Here is a 10,029-nt window from a genome sequence, read left to right as displayed (position 1 = left end):
GTCAAAAATTGTGGTGTTGGAAAAGCACAGCTGGTCAGACAGCATGCGATGAGTAGGAGACCCGATGTTTCTCGCAGAAGCACTTCCTCAGGAATGCGTGACGAAGAGCTTATGCACCAAACGTTGACTCTCCCTCTCTGCCGATGCTGCCTGTACGGCTGTGGTTTTCTAACAACAGAATTTTTGACTCCTTCCCATAATGGGTTGAAACGAAATGGACTACAATGCTCCATGGGAGACGTCACTAACAATTTTAAATCTAAAAATGACGTCCCAATTCCTATCCTCAAACGTCTGGACAGTGAAGGCCAGCATACTAAATGCATTCCTAACTATCCTATAAATGTGTGACATAAAGTTCAAAGAACTATGTACCTAATCTCCGAGGTCAGTCTTATCTATAATACCATGTCATGTCTTGCTTTAATTGAATATTTCCTGCCTTACTGTTTTCCAAAATGCATGTTTCATATTAATTACTGTTGAACTAGGTCTGCCATTGTTCCACGCCTTCACCCGTCGTCTAGAAATCCCTTTATAATCTTAGAAAACTGTCTTCACTGACTAATGGCCAGCGTTTTTGCTGTCATCCGTAACCTTATTGATTTTTGCTCTATTCTGTAACAAGATGAGGGCGTCGCTGGCTAGGCAGCATATATTGTCCATCCCTAATTGCTGGCAACAGGTCTCTAGTCCGAAAATAAAACTACCATCTACCAACCCTCTCTGTATCTTGCTAGCAAACATATTTCGTATTCAATTGCCATATTAACCCTGAATCCGATGTGATCAAACTTTATTAATTAGACGAGAATGTGAAGCCTTGTCAGAGGCTTCACTGAAGTCCAAGTAAACAACATGAACCAGTTCACTTATTGATGTTTTTGGATGTATCCTCAGAAAACTCAATCACCTGTTGGAGACATGATTTCCCGTGCACAAAATTATGCTGACTCATCAATCCTTGACTCAGGCAATGCATACACATCCTACATTTTAGCAGCACCGACAAGAACTCACACATCATCAAAGATGGACTCAATATATCTGCAATTCCTCGGTTTCTCCTTGTATCCCTTTATAAGCAATGCCACTCTCCAGTCATCTGGAATCTCTCTCGTTGATATTCATGATGTATATGTGTCTGCAAGGGCCCTGTGAATTCCTACCTAATTTTCCTCAATGTACTGAGGCATGTGACATCAGGCCAAGAAAATGTATCGATATTTATATTTTCTAAGACTTCCAACACTTCCTGGTCTGTGGTGTGAACAATTTCAAAACACCAATATTTAGTCCTCTGCATTCTCTCGCCTTTGATAATTTCACCACAGTAAAAAAGAAGAGGACATAAAATATTCACTTACTATCACATCTGTCTCGTGGGATTGAACACAAAGGCGACCTCTTCGAACTGTATTGGGTCCAGCTCTCTCTTTTGCCCTTTTGGTCAGCATCACTATTGTCACCTTCCCCACCACAGCAGGAAGTGCACAACCTGCCCCTGCATCATCTCCTCACCTCCATCTAAGACCCCAAAGAATCCTTTCACATCTAACAGAAATTTACCTGTACCTCCAAAAATGTCAATTACTGTATCCGTTGCACTTGATGTGGTCGTCTGTCGATTGCAGAGAGTGGATGTCAACTTGTGGATCGTTTCAGAGAACCTCGCTTCGAAACCCGCACGAACCAACCCCATTGCCCTGCGGTGGAACACTTCAACACTCCCACACACTTCACCAAGGACATGGAAGTTCCTGGGCCTCTTCCATTGCCAAACCTGAGCGATCCAAAGACTGAAGGAAGAACGCCTCTTCTTCTGCCTTTGAAAAGTGCAACTACACCGGATTAAATGGACTTCATACGTTTCCTCATTTCCTCTTCCCTCACTTTATCTCAGTCCAAAGACTCCAACTTGATAAAATCTGCTGGATCTATCAATCGGCTTTCCCATCAATGCATTCCCCCCCATCTCTGACCTATATCCTTCCCCCACCTTCATCTACCGATTGCCTTCTCAGCTACCTTCCCGGGAACCCCACCCACTTACATTTCTCTCTCAAACATCCTCCCACAAGCCTCATTCCGGACGACAGTCTGATGACTGAAACTCGATTCTCCTGCTCCTCGGTTACTGCTTGACATTGTTTGCTTTTCAGACTCTGATCTCCAGCATCTGCAATCCTCACATTCTCCCGATACATTGCTTTGTTTCAGACATTCAGTGATTAATGAGCGATCGTAAATGATGTTTATTGTTGTTTCTCCCCAACCACATGGGCCCCATTATATTTATTAAGCGATGTTTGTCTGAAACGTTACAGGAGAACTGCAGGCATGTTTCCTTTCTTCTTCTTGACTAGAACCTCAATATGTTTACTCATTCATTGTACACAAATCTTACCAGGCTTGCATTTCACTTTCACATGAACATAATTATTCAGAACTGTCGTCGTCGCACTTCTGAAAGACCCTCCTTTGTCAGACGTCCTATTGCGTGTAAATAACACACTGTAATCACCTTTTTTAAATTTTTTGGTCGCTCACCAATTATTCAATTATCTAAGATGTCTTAGCATACTTAGTTCTCAACTTCACTTTGACTACTTGGATGCCTAAAGTACAATCTCAACAAGGTGACCATTCCTTTGTTATTTCTAATTTCAGCACATATGTTTCCGCTCGACTATTTTTTTCAGAAATTTAATGTTTAGTTCCAACAGTAATGTTTTTTCAATGAAAATTTGAGATCAGATCCCACTCCTCTCCACCCCCCCATTCCATCTTTTCAATAGCATTTTGCACCTTGGAACATTGAACTGCCACACCTGTCCATTCCTCACGTTTCTGTAATAACCACAACGTCTCAACCCCATCTTTCCCAACATTCGCTGCGTTCATCAGCCTAACATGCAAAACATCTTTCCTTAAAAAAGAGGGAGTTTCATTCTTCGTACTCTGATAATTCATTGTCGGTTTTTTCGAAGTAACTTGTTATTTTCATAATCAATGTTTTCTTTATTTATGTTCTATTTACACTGCTGCCTAATCTTGCTCTACCATCTATCCCTCCCCACTAACATTTTACATTCTCACTTCATGGAACGAGCAAAGAGAGCGAGTGGTTTAAAAATTACTGAAATCTGTGAATTACTGATCAAATGTAATACCTTAGCACAAAGGCCATCTTGAATAAAATGGCCTTTTTCAAACCTCACGTTTTTTAGAACTGCAAGATGTCACACCATCTTTCCTTCTCAACATCAGAATGCTTTGAAAGTATTGTTCGCATTCAGAAGACGTACACTGGTGACAAACACAAATGTTATTCATTCCTCAATCCAAACTAGTCAGTATAACAAAATAAAAATCAAGTCTTTAGTTCGGGCAATTGTCGTTGTGAATGCACCTGTTGTTGCCATCCTGTTCGTAGCAAACATCCCCTATTTCTCAAAGAAAGTGATTGTGTAAGCATCATCTACAATGTCTTTTTAACAAACTTAGTTCTAAGAATGACAACAATTTCATGTTAAAACAGTTGTTTTCCTACATCGGTTCATAACTTTTTTAAAAAAACGAAAAACATTGACATTTACACGCGTAAGGAATGCACCTGAAATTACTTAATGGTGAGATTAAGAAAACGATTGTTCCAAGCGAGGGAGAAGAAGAAATTTGATCTCAGTGAAACGTGAGGGAAGAATTCAACATAGGGTGCGAGGAAAAATAAGGGAAGAACAAGAGACATAATGTAGCAAATGAAAGGATGATTCAAGGAAGCCAGTGCAAAAACTTACTCGCGAGACAAATGAATATGACCTATATAGTTTAAAATTAAGAAGGTCGGAGAAGCAGTTCGTTCTGAACATGCTATTGATTGAAAGAGCGATTCATACATACATAGGAAAAGACACTACAATTGCTGAAAAAACAGATGCATGTTATTATGTATTGAACTCAAAACAAAAATATGCAGGAAACGTTTAAGTGATACTGAACTTCGTGAAATTAGACGTGGAGCAATTTAAAAACCATGAACCTTGCTCACGAAGGAAATATACAACAATTAGAGACAATTTAATCATCTCATAACTAGAATATGTGGCAGTAAATGTTGAGCATCATTAGTCTGGTACATGTCAAAGATTATATTGTGTGACTTAATATATACATATTAAGACGAACCCTTGGTCAGAAATGGCTTGTTTTTCAGGACCGGTCGGAATGTCAACTACTCAGGTCAGTCATGATCGAATTGAGTAACGCAGGAGGCACAACGGGGCATATGGGTATGTTCCTTCTTCCGATCCATATTTTTGGATATGCACAGGCATGTCAATAAAAATGCAATGCAGCATAATTGGAAATATGTGGATTACCTGTGATATGAAAAATTAAAGGTTAAACACGTTCGGATAACTAGTATTTGAAGCACTTTACGCATTTCAGTAATGTTTTTAGGCCGATTATTTTGAAGAGTTGTGGAATGTTGTAGGGGTGAATTTTCTTTACAGAGTTAGGGAAAACATCGATCTGGAAGTAATTACAGAGATTGGAATGTCCTCGGACCTGCAGGAAATTGCTATCTACTTTGAGGGTTACACAGACCTCTTGCAGTGAGAGACGCATGGAGAACTTTACAATATAAATGAAACATTTAACTGGCAGAATATAAAGAGGGAGGGATATTTTTAATTTCAAGAGAAGATACAAAATAACTAAATGGCGAGATGGCAAAAGGAAATCCCAGATATCATTTGTATTACTGGAACAGATCATGTTGGAGTGGGGTGGAGGTTATTGGGCCAGGGGAAATGCACAGTAATAGGGATCAATGCACATTTTGTCGGAAGTGACTGGGAAAAAAAGAAAAGTTACAGGATATTCTCTACTGGTTCAGATTTTGCCCATTACCTGTTTTTGCATTAAAAAATGATGTCAGTTTGATTGTTTCTGAATAAACGCAATAAGTAATGTCAGAGGATATGTCAATGTAAGTTTTAGCTGTTCTCTGAACTTAGATTGTGTTACCACGTAAATGAACGTGTTTGTGCAGCAGCTTAAATTACGCAGCATATATGCAAAGTTCTCAAATACATAAGCAGACGGGCCATCTAATAGCTCATCAACATCAAAAAAAATATAAAACATAGGTGAACCACAGAAGTATGAAGCTGCTGGATATGGTGAAGAGCAAAATGATAGACTTCCTTCTGCTCTCAGCTCCAGAGTCTCCCTTGCTGTGACATTTGAGTCGTTTTCGGATTCGACTGGCCACTAAAATATAACTGACTGTCACACCGTTGAGAAACAGAATTAACCCAAATGGTATCAATGGTGTTAAAATCTTCTCAAATGTACGAAATCCAATCCATCTCGAATCAGTGAAATAGATTGGTCTGTTAGAACAGCGCCAAGGTATGTTGTTGATAATCCTCCGTGGCCTAAACCTAAAGTATATTGGAATATTTTTCAAACAGAGAAAAATCCCTGTTGTTAGGAGAATCACTGTTGCAGTTTTCTTGGTACAATATTGAGATTTCAACTTTGGGCAACAAATAGCAATAAATCGATCAAAAGTGAAAGTCACAGTGAACCAGACAGAACAGTCTGTGGCTGCGCGGAGCAGGACATAGCGAATACTGCACACAAGAGTGATTTTCAGGAAATTTAATGGAAAATAATAATCATTGATTCTGTTCAGTACAACCTCAGTGATGATGGCGAGGAGATCTGTTATTGTCATGGCCAACAGGTAGCGGGTCGTGCAGGTTGATAGCCCACAGTTTTCTTGGGACAGGATTAAAACTGAAACTAAATTCACTGGAAGAGAGACAAGAACATAGATTTGGTATTGAAGACGTTTTTTCTGTTTCTGATCAGCCAATAAGAACTTTTCGCCAGAGATCTAGGCATTTGGCATTATCCCAGCGTTTAAAGTAATGGAGAAATTAACTGTGTGACAATGTAAGATTGATTCATTATTGCCGACAAGAATTCCCCATTTGTAAGCATAAACCATTTAATATCTACACATGTATATGTTGGTACTATGGCAGTGGCAAAATACACTGAGCAATGAATCCAGTCTGAATGATAACTGCACACTTTGGATTAGTCGTGCTGGAAGAGCACAGCAGTTCAGGCATCATCCGAGGAGCAGTAAAATCGACGTTTCGGGCAAAAGCCCTTCATCCGGAATAAACGCAGAGAGCCTGAAGGGTGGAGAGATAAGCTAGAGTAGGGTAGGGGTGGGGAGAAAGTAACATAGAGTACAATAGGTGAGTGGTGGAGTGAATGAAGGTGATAGGTCAGGGAGGAAGGTGGAGTGGATAGGTTGAAAAGAATATAGGCAGATAGGGAAAGTGATGGGGACAGTGCTGAGCTGGAAGTTTGGAACAAGGGTGAGGTGGGGGAAGGGGAAATGAGGAAACTATTAAAGTCCACATTGTTGCCCTGGGGTTGAAGTGTTCCGAGGCGGAAGATGAGGCATTCTTCCTCTAGGCGTCTTGTGGTGAGGGAGCGGCGGTGAAGGAGGCCCAGGACCTCCATGTCCTCGGCAGAGTGGGAGGGGGAGTTGAAATGTTTGGCCACAGGGTGGTGTGGTTGATTGCTGCAGGTGTCCCGGGGATGTTCCCTAAAGCGCTCTGCTCAGAGGCGTCCAGTCTCCCCAATGTAGAGGAGACCACATCGGGAGGAACGGATACAATAAATGATACTGGTGGATGTGCAGGTAAAATTTTGATGGATGTGGAAGGCTCCTTTAGGGACTTGGATGGAGGTGAGGGAGAAGTTGTGGGCGCAGATTTTGCAATTCCTGCGGTGGCAGGGGAAGGTGCCAGGATGGGAGGATGGCTTGTAGGGGGCGTGGACCTGACCAGGTAGTCACGGTTGCAAGCTTAAAATTTTGGTATGTCATCCAATGTCAGGTTGCTCCTTTGCAGTATGACGACAGGTTTGGTATTGATGCAAGTTACTATATATGTAATTAATTTTCACTTATCACTTCTCATCGTATAATCTGAGCTGACAGCAAACCACGTTTGGTTTTGATTTAACCACGACAAATTGTATCCGAGTCACTGATACTATAATCTTTAAAAAAATATATTACGATGGAGTGATTTCAGATGTCAGCTCATAAGAAACAGGTTGTGTTCTATTCTTTGGTTAAACAAATGCAGTGGAAAATCCAATATTAAGTCCTTCAAAGATAAGATTCCTGTAAATAGTCATCTGTATGTTTTGAATGTAATGATATCCTTACGTTTTACTGATTCCAAAAAAAAGAGTGTTGTTCCCTATTACTGCCGTTTATCCGGGAGAGAACAGTGATCAATTCACTGCCTCACACACAAATACAACGGGGCATGCCGGAAATCCGAAATGAAACCGACTTAGCATCATTTGTGGAGAGAAAATAGAATTAAGTAGGCATGAAAGAATAATTGTGCTCACAGGTGATGCCAGGCTTGCTCTGATTTCCCAGCAATGTGTATTTTTGTTGTCATAATCACTGGAAGTGAATTTTGTTCCTCATGAACAATGACCAACATGCCGCAATGTGCAACGAGTCTAAGAATGAAGATGAATGAAAGAAAGGAATAGTTAATAGAACAGAATTTGAATGCACACTCGATTCGTTGCTATTCCGTTAATCGTACACACATTTTCAGTCGAACGTTAAACTATCGAATGACAGAAATACAAAAATACTTTCTGGCATAAGGAGGCAATTCAGTCCACAATAAATGCACCTGATTTTCAATTAACAATGCCTGATGGCACTATGTTCAACCACTCTGCTTCCTTGAACATACAACGGACTAACTTGAAGCTTTAAAGCTTTAGACAAATACGCAGCTCATGGACAAAAACAAATAGCTTTACTCAGATTAGAAACTTACCAGGAACTCCAATGATGGCAAGGATCAGATAGTATACTTTCCTAACCATTTGAATAGGGAGATGCATTTTTTTTTCGCGTGACGTATTGTGTCCTTGCCTGTCTGAACAATAGTTTGAAATAGGCTGTGAACCTATACATTGCGAATGCGTGATCCTTGTGTATTCCAACATCTCTCACGGGAATCGGTGGTTGTGAAATTATCCATAATGGGTTTAACGTCCCTTGAGCAAACAGTTTGTTGATGACAAGCTAATTTCCAGAGCGAAAGCATTTTCATTGCTGATGTCATTATACGCCTCCACCCTGTCCACTCGATAAGACTAGGTATATCTCTCCATCAAGAAGTTGACATTGTAGCTTGCCTTACAGTTTACTGGTGATGATGTATCATGCACGCTGTTTCAGGAACGTCTACTCTTTCAACTCACTGACTTCCCACAATTGACTGCACAACATTTTGGGCAGTGTTTATATCGGTTTGAGGTTGGCATTAAATCATTATGAATGGAGTATTGAACTCGAAATGTTCCCTGTGCTTTTTTCATTTCTTCACAGATGGTTCCAAGCCTTGTGTGTTCACCAGAAATTTCTCTTTAAGCTTAATGAATCAGCATATCCGCTTTACACTTTCATGTTCTCTCAAGTATGCATGCCAATCAAAAGTACGCACTTACATAATGTTTAACAATACACAATTAAATGATTAATAATGGATACTTCACATGTCTCACGTTAATCTGTACAACGAGCTAAAGCATTTAAACACTTCTAGATGCCAAATCCAATGCATAATAGAATGCTTTTCATTGACCCTTGCCGCTAGTTTAACATTAGCTGACATGTACCATTGTTGTAGAAGTTTCTTTTGCCCCATAATGGACAAGTATTTTTGTTTTGTTAGTCGTATTCCTGTATTTGATTGGCTGTTTGTTTTTGGATTTTAGCAGTTTTTCGTTCTGTTACTGGAAATGTTTCAGGTTACTTCGCCTTTCTTTTGGCATTTTATATTTACCAAAGGAGCATAATTAATAATGAGAAAAGCAAGTCCTCCACTTGCTCTGCCGTATCCTAAACCATCCTTGCTGGCATGAGCAGTTTCTCCCTTTTCTCTTTGAAATGCAGAGATTTATTCCATTGTTGAATTGATCAGTACAGATTTTAGCTGCACATTATTGGTAACCACACATGTGGTGGCCCATATACGCATAACTCCTGTCACTAACATTTTGCTCTTGAAAATGTCCTATCAGTCTGTTGCACAGTTTCCTGAAAAAACCAGGTATATAACAAATGTCAGGTTCAAGTTTGATTTGTAATAGTAAGTGACCCAGGAGCTAGGTCCATTTGTCCAAAGCCCCGATGGATATGTTGCAGGCACAGATTGATATTAGAGCGATTTGCATAGTTTGTATGATCATGTTACGAGAGGATTCAACGACAAACACTGAATCATCGCACAGAAAATCAAACATATGAGTTGAATTTGCTCATTTTCACTGAAAATCTGTCATCACCAAAGAAGGTCATTTGTATCCAAAGACTAATGTTTCGGATGCAAACTATACACTTTTCCCCACAACCTCCTTAATTCAGTTTGTTCTTTTGTAAATCATGTGGGTACTTTGAGGATACAGCAGTTCACTGAAGAAGGGAATCAGCAGAGTGAAAATGGGACACGTGACACTTTTGGTTGAGAAAATTCGGTTAATGTAGAGATTTTTCAAATATATCAGAATAACTGACTAGAGAAAGAATAGGACATCTCAAACCAAAGTGAGCATGTATGTGTCGAACTGCAGCAGGTGGCTGAGGTCCTGAATGAATATTTCTACTCTATGTTTACCGTGGAGAAAGACATGAAGATTTGGGAATGTGGAACCAATAGTGATAATTTATTGGGGACAACTCATAGCACCGTAGAATAGGTGTTGGATTTATTCGAATGTATGAAGCTGGATAAATCTCCACGTTCAAAACAGTGATATCCACGAACGCTGCAAGAGGCTAGAGAATAAATTGCGGGGGCCCTGGCTGACATTTTTGCATCATAGTTATCCACGGATGAAGTCCCAGAAGACTGGAGAGTAGCAATTCGTGTCCTTCATTCAGGAATATCT

The 10,029-nt window shown here is 40.0% G+C and overlaps 1 pseudogene; it reads right to left on the bottom strand.

Annotated features, from left to right (window-relative positions):
* Positions 1–4,941: 4,941 nt before the first annotated feature.
* LOC148143473 (putative G protein-coupled receptor 139) lies at positions 4,942–7,977 on the bottom strand (annotated as a pseudogene).
* Between the last annotated feature and the right edge of the window lie 2,052 nt (positions 7,978–10,029).

Source organism: Chiloscyllium plagiosum, unplaced genomic scaffold (genome assembly GCF_037043375.1).
Source record: "Chiloscyllium plagiosum isolate Xiang-an unplaced genomic scaffold, Cpla_swu_hap1 HiC_scaffold_27, whole genome shotgun sequence".
NCBI classification, from domain to species: domain Eukaryota; kingdom Metazoa; phylum Chordata; class Chondrichthyes; order Orectolobiformes; family Hemiscylliidae; genus Chiloscyllium; species Chiloscyllium plagiosum.
The sequence above is the reverse complement of the archived record's forward strand: the minus strand, read 5'-3'. Positions and strand labels throughout refer to the sequence as shown.